The sequence below is a fragment of the Vanessa atalanta genome, chromosome 25 (genome assembly GCF_905147765.1).
Source record: "Vanessa atalanta chromosome 25, ilVanAtal1.2, whole genome shotgun sequence".
In the NCBI taxonomy this organism is placed as follows: domain Eukaryota; kingdom Metazoa; phylum Arthropoda; class Insecta; order Lepidoptera; family Nymphalidae; genus Vanessa; species Vanessa atalanta.
This window is the reverse complement of record NC_061895.1, coordinates 2,300,535-2,313,317: the sequence shown is the minus strand read 5'-3', so window position 1 is coordinate 2,313,317 and position 12,783 is coordinate 2,300,535. Positions and strand designations below refer to the sequence as shown.

At 31.0% G+C, this 12,783-nt stretch overlaps 1 protein-coding gene and 1 long non-coding RNA gene across 3 annotated transcripts in view; one reads left to right on the top strand and one right to left on the bottom strand.

Moving 5' to 3' along the window:
* Positions 1-12,783, top strand: part of LOC125073705 (zinc finger protein 408-like) — a 101,006-nt gene that overhangs the window by 23,639 nt on the left and 64,584 nt on the right. The window contains exon 1 of one of the 2 annotated variants that reach the window (XM_047684680.1): positions 8,255-8,299. The exons of the other annotated variant lie outside the window; for it this stretch is intronic. The gene's annotated coding sequence lies outside the window, so the exon portion shown is untranslated. Of the gene's footprint in view, positions 1-8,254; positions 8,300-12,783 lie in introns of those variants that run through there. 2 annotated transcript variants of the gene reach the window in all.
* LOC125073706 lies at positions 4,194-6,418 on the bottom strand. Its single transcript, XR_007120059.1, has 3 exons — positions 6,050-6,418; positions 5,174-5,336; positions 4,194-4,404 (listed from the first exon to the last, which is right to left on the bottom strand). It is a non-coding gene; the product is annotated as an uncharacterized LOC125073706 (long non-coding RNA).

Here is a 12,783-nt window from a genome sequence, read left to right as displayed (position 1 = left end):
GACAACCATTCATGCGACGATTTTAGCATCTCTCGACATCCCATTAAACCCATATTATTTTCTATCTTTTACGTACAATAAATCACTGTCATGCTAGTATTTTTTTATTTGTACCCAGTATCTTAATCTTAGAAAAAAAAATCTTATGTAAAATACAACTAGACCTTAACAACTACGCTATAAACATGCCGAGAAAAAGGCATCAATTAAAAAGGTCCCTCGAGAACGCTAAATCACCGTCCGACAGATTCATTAGAATACCTGAATGAAACATAGCCCTTATTTGCAATCTATTATAGGTCAATTTGCCCTGCATCGACACAGAATCAGCTATAGTAACACGTTGTGTAGGAAGACATTACAACTGCATTATTTAATTAGTTTTTAATTTATTTTAATACAACTAGTTTCGAAATAGACACGTTATGATAATAAATACTTTATATTACAATGATTTTTATTAACATATCGATATAAGACATGATCTTACGTATATCAAAAAACTTTATATGGTTGAATAAAATTAAAGGAAACATTCATGTGAATACTGTTACGGCACCAAAGCATTCCGTTAATCTAGCAAATAACTAACATTATCGAATAATGGAGAACGAACCAAAATGGTAAGGAGTATACGTCTAAACAGGAAGAAATTTCCCAGCTCAGCAGCGCGCGCGGCAACGCACAGAACCAACGGCGACCAACTCTTTCGCGCTTTCTTTTCTCCCGTCTCACTCGCACGCGCCCGATATGCGCCCATTTTTGGCGCTAGAGCGGGACGACGAGAAAAAAATGGCCGAACGCACATGTGCGCGGGCGAACGTTTTCGTCTTATTTTTCGCAGTTCATTCCCCTCGGGTGTATTCGCGCTCGATGCTTTTTTTCCTGCTCCGACTTTTTTTGTCCTTTTCACTCTGCGTGTGTCCGTTGGGCTAGGTCGCGTGCGTGGGACGATGATTTATTTTTCTCTGTTGCATCTAAGTCGATTTTCTAATGCCGGTTTTTATTTTCTAGCTCACTCGTTATTCCGTATTGATATTATATTGAAAATACTTTGAAGTAAGGTTGTGTTTTTTTGAACATATGGAAATTCATTTTATGTGTCTTTTTAGGCTGGTTGTGAATTGACACCGATGTTGGCATGGATTTGGTACGCGTAAATTTATATTAGTCACTACAATGTGTATGCAAAATATATGTTATATATAATTCTATTAATCTGAAAGTACCAGATATATTATGAATGGAGCTATTATGAGTTATTACTAAATATTTAAATTATTGGTTTTATCACTTTAGTTGTGAGTTATACTTTCAATTCAATTATTTATTAGTGGCCGTCATAAAATCTTAAGTATTCAATTTGATGCATAATCCCAAACAGTTTTGTAAGATTTATACTATTTCAGTGTTGTTTCTTACGTGTAAAATTACGAAGTATGATGTCGAAATACGGTTGGAAATTAATTTAGAGGTTATAAGTCATACGAATATACTAAATGTTGCTACTTTCAATTGTAGCGTTAACACAAATGGTTATAAATATTAACGGTAATATAACTTGCTCTCCAGAGCAAGTGGATACAATCACAAGGATAATGCACCCAGACTGCATCTGTATGCAGCAATACAATATTATACTTAACAAATAGACTTACTGACGCCAAAGACTAACAGTTTTACCGTGTATAATAACTTTATATTTCGACTGAAATCAACAATGACGTCACATACTAGTAAACATTAATTTTCGGGGATGACAATGACTTATCATAACACATTTTAAACTTTCTTTTATAAAAACTATTTAATACTTTATATAAAATTATTATATAAATTCAAGTTCTACAATTTGTTTAATATTTAGGTCTTGTTTAATTGGATTAATTGTGATTAACGAACATGGAATGCCCGAAGTTTCTCAGGTGTCCTAAACTTAGCCGAGTCGTGGTACATTTGACAGCATCTCTCTTTATCTCGTTTGTAACGGATTGACGTTTTAACGTAAGGTAATGTTGAGTCATAATCCGGATTGGACATTATTTATATATTATAATACAAGTTTGTGTCAGTGAATTTGTCCACGTGGCCCTATATTTTGTGCATAGAATTTATTGAATGTGACTACTAGAAATATTTGTTACATTTCTCTGATACTAAAAATAAAACTTTGGCGACGGATTCAATTCTAAGAAATTCATTAATTTGTGTTTAATATATAAATACTCTTTTTTGTTTTACTTATGGATCATGTAACCCATTCAATTCTGCCATTATAGTTATGATATGATCTTCGGTTAGATATATTCACTAATCCACAGTGTAATGCAACCTTCTCTTTTCCAAAAGAAAATAAAAGGTATTTCCTCAGTGTAGAACATTCAAGGGGTGATGTGATTGGAAACGTTTTTGTTCCAATGATCTCTTATTATTTTTCTTTGTTTCATTCGTATATGTTGAATTACAGACTTGGTACATGCATTGTATTTTATCTATGAAACTATTATCAAAACAACATCAATAAGAATGTCATACTTTACGGTTTAAGAATTGGTTGCTTGCAATATGTCCTCTTATAATTAACTTTTGACTATTAGCTATTAATCTTGAAGACTAACTATCTCTGTTGCAGCTTTACGCACTACGATCCATGACTCTTATAATCCAATGGTAGGAGAGAGCTCAGATCCATCTTCACGTACCTTCAAACACAGGAGTGTAATATTGCCAACTCTCTAAATTTGGACTGTTACTGAACTTGACGGAAACTTGACAGAAAACCTTATTAAATATCATAAATGAGTCGTTATTTTGTAATGTCTTAACTAATATATATATAAAACTTAAACCAGAATACGCAGAAGTTTTTTTTTTATTATACACGGTCAACCAGGACGATGTCTGCCGCCGGTTTAATTTGTGTAATAATTACGATTTGCGACATTTTGAGGTTTATTTTGATAATATTATATATAACATCCTAGCTGTGACCCGTACGCTTTCAATGAGCAAAAAAGGAAAATCAACGGAATTTAAAAATTAATACCCTATTATCATGTATCCCCGACTCATGTAATTGACGAATAAAAACAGTCTAGACAAAATAAGTAATTATCTATGACATCGTAATTATAGTCTATTTATACAAATTCATTCTTTACCAATTTTAGTTTTAATTAATAGTTTATATTCACAATAAATTACATAAAATATAAATTGATTTAAATTTTAAAGCTTTAAACATTACGAATTCTCAATTCAAATATTTAATTATATGTATCAAACAAAAATTATAAGCAATTTTGTTTATTTTTATAAAACTTAGTTATAAAAAAATAGTGCATGCCTTTTAAGACTAAACCACATTTTCCATTATCTAAAGCAAAAAGCGGCACCCCGTTAGGCTATATCTACTCCAATTACCGGCAGAGGTCGCTGGCTGCGTGTGCGCAAGATAAATCTTTTTACGGCGCAGGCGCGCGATTAGAAAATTCCTTTATTAATTGACTGCGGTAATTAAGCCGATTTCGTTAAATCTTCCGCATGATAAAACTTTGAGTAATTTTAACGGGTAATTTATTGAGGAATATTTTGCATAATACATACGTAAGCAACACAATTTATATAAATATTTTAGTATGAAAGTATTCAAAGGTTAAGTAAAAATCTCATTTAAATGGTAATTTTAAATATAAGATAAACTTTACGAATATTTCTTTTGACTAATTTAAACGACTTAACAAAAATAAAGATTATATCGGTCGTTTCTTTTAGCTTTAGCGAATTGTTAACTAATTTTAATGATTCACGGATATTTCTATCTAAAGTATTCAACCCGTACCTTAGTGTAGAAAATTAGATACTTTATTTTTTGTTACATGATTTATGATTTATTTTAATTGGTCCGTTTGTTGTAGTATACTGGAAGATAAAGGATACTTATTGTTTAGAAAAATAAGTATATTATAAGCGTCAAATTTATGGAAGCAAATTCAAAATGTAATGAATATCGGCGCTGGTCGCCACGCTGTTTCATTGTTGTTTGATTTTTGCTCAACAATTATTTAAATTTGGAATAGAGATATAGATAATCAAGACTAATATTATAAGTAAAATTTATTTGTTTTTAAGGAGGGTAATATTAGTTCTGAATATTCCAATACTTAAAAAAATCACTGGCAGAAAGGCCATTCTTAAGTTCTATAATTTTCTATATTAATAAATTGCACACATGTAAAGCCGGTGTCGCTAGAATAAATATAAATTTTGTTAGTTTTGATAATGCAACGAATTTGTCTTATAGTATTTTATAGTAGTGGTGGTACATCCTTTGGATTCATTGCTTTTCAACACTGTCTTCGCCTAGGTGATGCATGCCATCTTAAAGGCCTCAATAACATTTTCCTGGAAGATGAAAAAAACAATTGAATTTGAATAATCGACAAATTAAAAATGGCATATGTTTTAAGAGTAAAGGTGTTCCACTACTGGGCTTTGGTTCTCCGTTTCTCACATGTGTGATCGCATCTAACACATCGATACACACAGGTATCCTTACGACGTTTTCCTTGACCGTCAAAACGTCAAAAGTACAAATCAAGCACGTGAATACTCAATGGTCATTTTTTGCCGCAATTTTCGGTTACGACTCACATGTTCTGACACATGCTACTTATCATTAATATGTTTCGGTGTGATAGCCAATGTAACTACAGGCATAAGGGACAATACATCTTAGGACCGAAGGTTGGTGGCGTATTTGCGATGTAAGGAATGGTTAATATTTCTTACAGCGCCAAAGTGTCAGTATGAGTCAGTGCATTGATACTTATTGGTACATTAGCACGAGATTTGGCAGCTTTCTCACTACACATCGACAACCAGTAACTACTGAGCTTACCAACCGGTAGCTTTACGTTTTATACAGTTCTGTAAAAGCCTACTTACATGTAAAGCCTGTAAATTTCCCACTACTGGGTTAAAGCCTCCTCTTCCTTTGAGGAGTAGGTAAGGATCATATCCACGCTGCTTCAATGCGGGTTGGTGAAATCACAAGTGGCAGAACTTGGTTAGAATTAGACATACGCAGGTCCTTCACGATGTTTTCCTTCACCGCCGAGCACGAGATGAATTATAAACACAAATTAAGCATATGAGCATGAGAAAAACCTACTTGGATAAAGTATATTTTGATTTTGATATTGAATCCCCGTCACCATACGTTTTATTTAATCTTTTATTTATTTGGCTGGTGGATCGAAGATGGCTGATTGATGATTGTGGTGAACAAAATCTTAAGACACCCATTGCTTGAGATTGGGTTCTATTTCACTCTGCTGAAATCAAATGGTTCAATCAGTAATAAATAACCTTTTTTACTAGCTAGATTACAAGCACATACAGAGGTTTTATTTAGGTCTAGACAAAAAAAATAATTCCCGAGCCCCTTAGGTAAACCCCTTAGGGGTTTTAACAATGCAATCCCGTGCCTTGAAAAGCGTCTAAAAACATTAGTCCTGAACCTGATATCTCCCTATAAGTTAGAAGGCCGTCCATCGATTGAGAGAGATACTATAAAATGAGTTTGTGCACACACCTGTGCAGTATAATATTCTCTGCGCAGTCGAGTCTCTGTTGACAATGGCCGCCGCAATAGGATTATTAAGAACTTAATTGTAACTCACAAAATGTAAATTATAACTATTATTTTGTTTTATATATATAATAACTAATAATAATAAATATTGGACAACATCACATACATTACTCTGATCCCAATGTAAGTAGCTAAAGCATTTGTGTTATGGAAAATCAGAAGTAACGACGGTACCACAAACACCCAGACTCAAGAAAATATAGAAAACTAATGAACTTTTTCTACGTCGTCTCCGCTTGGTATCGAGCCCGGGACCTCGGAGTGGCGTACCCATCAAAACCGGTGTACACACTACTCTACCATGGAGGTCGTCATATATATTCAAAGTGTACATCGATATCATATATAACATCATTTAAATGATATAATTAATAAGTTTTGAGAAATATTTACCTTTTTTCTATCAAATGCAAGTCATTACGCCACAACCCAAATTACGGAAAGAATCCATTTTAGTGCATAATTCATAGTTTTGCACACATTATTATAGATATAAATTTAATAACACATTCAAAACACAAGTAAATGCAACAATAATTATAACACGTCACAGTATCACAAAAGTACCTTTTCGATAACACTAAACTAATATACAAATATTTTAATTTACTAATTAACACAAGTAATATTAAAATAATTTATATATAACCATATTTAATAGTCAAGAAGTACTTTTCTATCTAGCCAGGTTATACCAGTCGCCGAGTGCATCTAGGCAAAGATAGGACTTTATCTAGACTCTCACAAAGACACCCTGTAACACATACTATGTCGTATGATAACGTTATAGCAAATAATAAATACTTGTCGGTCACAGCGTTTATTTATAAGATGTGTCTTATCCTTAGTCTAGATTATTATTGTTATATCAAATTTGTTTTAAATGAATGTATTTAAGCGATACTTAAAACTATTTTTAAATTTGTCTGACCAAAATAGATATACTTTGATTTTTGGTAAATAGATTTATTTATTTACCAAAAATCAAAGTTAATAATAAATTCTTATACTTACACAAATAAAAAAAAACAAATGTAGAAATCATGATAAAATGTGGCAAAAATGCTTGCAGCATTTCTCCGTTGAATAGTAACTCCGCTCCTCTGGGAATGTTTTTAATTGATATTTTTTTTATATACAGCACAAATGGGCCACTTTATAAATGAACGCTTTTTAACGTAGACACTAACGGTATACCTTTAATTTCACCAACAATGCACCACTAACTACCGAACCTAACATGTTATAGCAAAAAAAACTATATTATCCTTTAATATGTCCATTTAAGTCTTCTCTGATTCGCTTACGGCAAATAATATATAGGATTTTAAATCGGTAATAATAAATTAAATAATATTAAGTGTATAGTAGTAACAAACAGACAAAATAAATAAATACTTATACGACATTGTAAAACAACTTTTCCATCCATTAATTTGTTATAGCTTTCTATATGTGCCCTAAAATACAACTCACTAAAATGTGCTTCAATGTGGTACCGTCGTTACTTCTGATTTCCATAACAAGAGTGTTTTAGCTACTTACATTGGGATCAGAGTAATGTATGTGATGTTGTCCAATATTTATATTTATTTATTTATAACTTAACTAAATACACAACATGTAAAAAAAAAAACTCCAAAATACAATCTTCGACTACACATACGTCCGTAAAGCTTTTTTCTGCGCGCCCGGGCGGGGTTATCGCGGAAAAGTTGAGAATTTTTCAAAATTTTATCTATATACGTAGCAGAGCTGATAACACACACATATGTAGCTAGTGATGCACTGCACTCAGAATGTGCAACGAAGATAATGACTAGCTTGTCATTGTAGTCGAGAACGAAAGGAAATTAATGTTAATTTATTGAGTAGAAAGCTAAAACATATTTTATAAACATAAAAAAATCACGTACCCACATTTTTTTTCTCCAATGTTTACATTTTAAACTCTCGTTACAAACACGGCAAGTCATTATAGGAATGATTTATATGATATTAAATTATTTTTTTAAATAAATACGTTTTATTGTAATTGTTTTATTAAATTTATTTGGGTTTAAATTTTTAAATGACTAGTACATTACTTTCAATTTGGGATTACATCTTATAAATAAACTAGTTGCTTTTTGATCGAACTAAACCATGTGATTAAAGATTAAGACTTTATATATTATCGAGAAGATTATTACAGAAATTCATTGTAATAATGTGTGATTAAGTCGTCTAAAATTACTAAATAAAAAACTAAAACGTAGCAATAATTAAAGTATGTTTCTAATAAGTAATAAATTTAGCTATTCTTATATTGCTGTTAGTATTATTTCCTATCAGAAAAGCCTCAGTCGAGATTTTGACTAGACATTCGAATAAGACTTGTTCCCTCACTATTGGCTATAAAGTAGTCCAAGAAGTTGAACGCATATTCTTTAAGGACGTAAATCGAAATTCGCGACATATTAAATTAACTATTATTTATATCCAGTTAAAGCTTAGATTCATATGATAGATAATTGTTTTTTAGATGTTTCGTTTTGTTGATTATTGCATTTTTTCGTTAGAAAAAAGATAATGAGCAGTGTGTTTTAAATGGAAATTTTATAAGTTGTCGCGGCGCGGGCCGGTTGCTTTTTCACGTTTAAGGTAATTTTCCATACTTATGCAATAATTTTTTTTTAATTTTTTTTTATTGCGATTATTTCGGGAGTGACCTTTTTGATAATATCAAACAGACAGTGTTTACAGATTGTGTTATGTCAAATTGTTTCAAGTTTGAATTGAAAAAAATAAGTAGTGCTTTTTCTCGAAAAACAAATACACTTCGATATTTAAATGTTTCTTTTTTTTTTTTTTAATATTGCTACTAGTATTTAGGTTAATTAAATCTTATTAGAATTACATACAAACATAGCTTATTGCTATTCTACAACAGATGTCACTATTATTTAAGTAATACGACTTATTAGAATAACATTTTTGCTTATCTTTTAATTCATTATCTATGAGTGTTATCATAAAATGTTAAAACAAACTACTCTTGTAAATATTAGGTAAGTGTACTAGACATAACATTATAATACTAATTATAAAGTTAGAATTAAAAGAATTACATTAAAATGCACAAACAGCATTCATCCAAGTACACATTATGTACATTTTAACAATGTTCTTAATTTAAAATTACTACAATTTCATATACAATAAAAACAAAAAAAATAAGTACTCATTATTCTAAATATTATAATTGAATTACAGGGCAAAATACTAAATTAAAACCGACATAAATTACAACGTAATATTATGCAGCGCTAACAGCTTTTAAAAGGTTATAATCTTAAATAATTTGTCGGCTGAACGCCGGCGTAATTGTCACAAAAAATTCACCCCACGGCTAAATAAAAAAAGTTATTGAATGGAAGCGTAAAAAAGTTATGTAAAAAAAACTAGGGCGGCACGCGCACCACCAATTAAGTCGTTCTTTTTTCAAACGATGTTAAACATGCTTTTTTTTTCTTTTTTTTTATTGGTCGACCTAATGGCAGGGGGCGGTTTTTTGTGCGAGTTCTTTTTTCAAATTCTAAGCAAATGTGTCAAGATTAACTGCTTTTTACTTTTTTCCTGGTAACGTTTAGAGCTGCGGGCTTTGACACGCAATATTTAGACAGGGTGCGTTTTTTGTTTTATTATTTTTTTATCCGTTTAAACGTTCGGGAATTGATATTTGGCTTCTGTTTAACGGTCGATCGAGTAGAGTGAGGGAGCTTTTTTACACCGTTGGTTTTGTATATTTAATCTTTTTTAAATGTTTGGATTTTAATCGTTTTGATTCTAAACGTTTATTAATTTATTTATACATTATAATATGCTATATGCTGATATGGTGTTTGTTTAGAATTATTTAAGCACTTTAGTGATGAAAAAAAAATGCTATTACATCTCGCCAAATTTATATATATAATATTGTAGGAACACTTTTTTAGGCTAAATTAAATTTTAATATAATAGTTGTTTTTTTTTGTGCTAGAACAAACGTTTACTACTCACGATAAAATTAAATTGACGAAAGAGCATTTTTTTTTTTTCAATTATTATTTATTATATAGTGTGTGTGTGTGTGTGTTTTTTTATAAATATTGAAAGTTAAGTTTTGACAATATATATTTTGAATCACATGCGACACTCACAATTTTCCTCAATTTTTATTTTCTTCATAACCAAATTTAGCTTGTGAAACCTCAGTGGTGCTTGGTTAGATTATAACCCGCGTCTATATCTCTTAAAATATCTCTTACAGTTCATCATAAAATATAATTATATCTAATAAAATCTCGCACATAGCTAAACATTTTTTTATACAACCAAAACGAATGCAGATATTACTACTTCTATTAATAAACGTCATAAGACAATATTATAAAACAACAGACGTAATTTTATTGTAATTATTATTGTGTCAAATATATAAAGGTAGGCTCGTTAAATATTATTTCACATTGAATAGTAGATTAAAAATTCAGTCCGCCGGTTATCGATCCCACGGTCTCCGTTACGCGTATCACTTGTCACGGAATCGTACCATCAATAACGTTTTACGTTTACCGGCTAGTAATGGTGGAGGCGGCTTCTTTATTCGTGTATCCTTGCCTCGCAGTATTTTAACGGCTTACATGTATTAAAAAAAAAAAAAAAAAATTATATATAGTGTAATAGTTATAGATGTTCCAGAACTTTTTGATGACCTCCGTGGTCGAGTAGTGTGTACACTGGTGTACATGGGTACGCCACTCCGAGCTCCCGGGTTCAATTCCCGGCCAAGTCGATATAGAAAACGTTCATTAGTTTTCTATGTTGTCTTGGGTCTGGGTGTTTGTGATGCCATCATTACTTCTGATTTTCCATAACACAAGTGCTCTAGCTACTTACATTGGGATCAAGGTAATGTATGTGATGTTGTCCAATATTTATTTATTTATTTATTTATTAGAAGCTTTGTTTTCATTTAATGATTTGTTTTTTAAATCAAATATCTAGTAATATTAACAATGGAAAATTTAAAGAATAATAAATGGCAAAGATATCAAAAACAGATATTTAAACATTAACGAAACGTATATTATGGATTGTTAAATGTATTACAAAAGTCTCTTCCACAACATGTATCCCTAACCCTTCTTCCGAAAATGATTAAAAATAGGCTGCGGTGCGTGAGCGAGGCGTCATTAGCCCTCTTCCAAATAACTTTTTCATCGCAGCCCCGGTATTGCCAGTTCATTAAAACTATTAAACTTAATTTTTGTTGACTGTTTTCCTATTATTTTATTAATTTTTGAAAAATATTTCTAAATCGTTCGTTTTATAAGAGAAGGGTTATTTTTATTCTCAAAGATTTCATACAAACTTATTTTTTGTTAGTTAGCTTATGTACTTAAATATACATGTATATAAAAAAATCTTAGAGGAGGTTCTCATTTTGATTGTATTTTTATGATTGTTACCGCAGAACTACGTCCTTTATGAACCGATTTAGAAAATATTTTGTTTATACTACTATCTTAAAAAAACTAAAGGTAGTTTTTACACTTATAGAAAAAATACGAAATGTTTTATTCTTCTTAAAATATTCGTCGATTTATTTGTTAAAATTTTATATGTCTTATACAATTCAACCGATAGGGTTGAAACATTCTATAATTGTTTCGAAATCACACTGGTTTCTTGCATTGTCTTATAAACATGTAACGGATGAGGCGTAAGTCCTATTAAATATTACTTTTTGACATTTAAAAATAGACATTGCAACGTCATATACCAGACATTGCTGTATCATAGATAAGTCTAATAGAAACTTCACAGATTACATACATAGATAAAACAGATAACTATAGATATGTTATATATATATATATGAACATGTAATGAATTTATTATTAATATATACCTATGCGAAATTTTATTTGTTTTGATGCTTACTTCAATCAAGATCAAACTTGACAATATTGTTACAAAAATTTTCATCAATGGCGATCGTTGTATATGATGACGCAAAATTTAAGTTATTAAAAAACAAATCTTCTTGATAAAATGAATAAAAAAATATAATTTAATCAGAGCAGAGCTGGCAATACTTATTCATGTCTTGCATCGCAATTAAAAATGAATATTTTACTTACCGAATGTTATTGATGATTAATGTTTCAAATTGATTCGATGTATTGATATCTTTTTGTATTGTTTTATTTATATCCAGCTTGTTTTAGTCTTCGGGGTAGAACAAATGTTAGGTAGCCTACCTCATCCTCTGTATCCCTGAGCACGTGTATGCAATGTTTTACGATGATCGGTTGAGTGGTTAAGACGTGAAATCGTAACAAACTAATAAAATTAAAATTTAATACCAAAGGCACGAAAGACAGGTCTGTTGACATACAAATATTAAAAAAAATATTTATATAGAAACTCTTTCCCACAGAAATGCTTTCGCCTTTATAACACTAGATAGGATTGTATTTAATACCAAACATATTTTTAATACCTTTTATTTGAAATACGATAATGTTTCATAATTAACCTTTAAAATGTTCACTTAGTGGTGGGGCTTTGTGCATGCTCGTCTGGCTAGGTACCACCCACTCGTCAAATATTCTACCTCCAAACAGCATTGTTGTGTTTCGGCTTGAAGGTTTAATTAGCTAGAGTAATAACCGTCAGAAGGGACATAATTGAGCAAAGTTGGTGGCGCATTGGCGATATAAGGAATGGTTAATATTTCTTACAGCGTCAATGTCTGTGGGCGCTGATGACCCCTAACCACCAAGCCCACCAGCCAGTCCACCTTCAAAAATGTCGATTCGAACCTGCACGAGATGTAATTCCGAAGTTATTTTGCTTTATGGTGATTTTATGCGCTTACTTATAAAAAAATCTTAAAAATGTCAAGTACATTTTGGGTTAACAAGGGTTGGAATGAAACATCTTCTGTCTATTTTGAAGTACTAACAGTAACAAATTATTAGATTTTTACTTTATATATTTATTTAAAAGCGTGACGGCCGGGACGTAATAATTATATCTATCCATCTATCTGTTGATATGAAAGAAAAATGACAAAGAACCTTGCTGATTCAAAT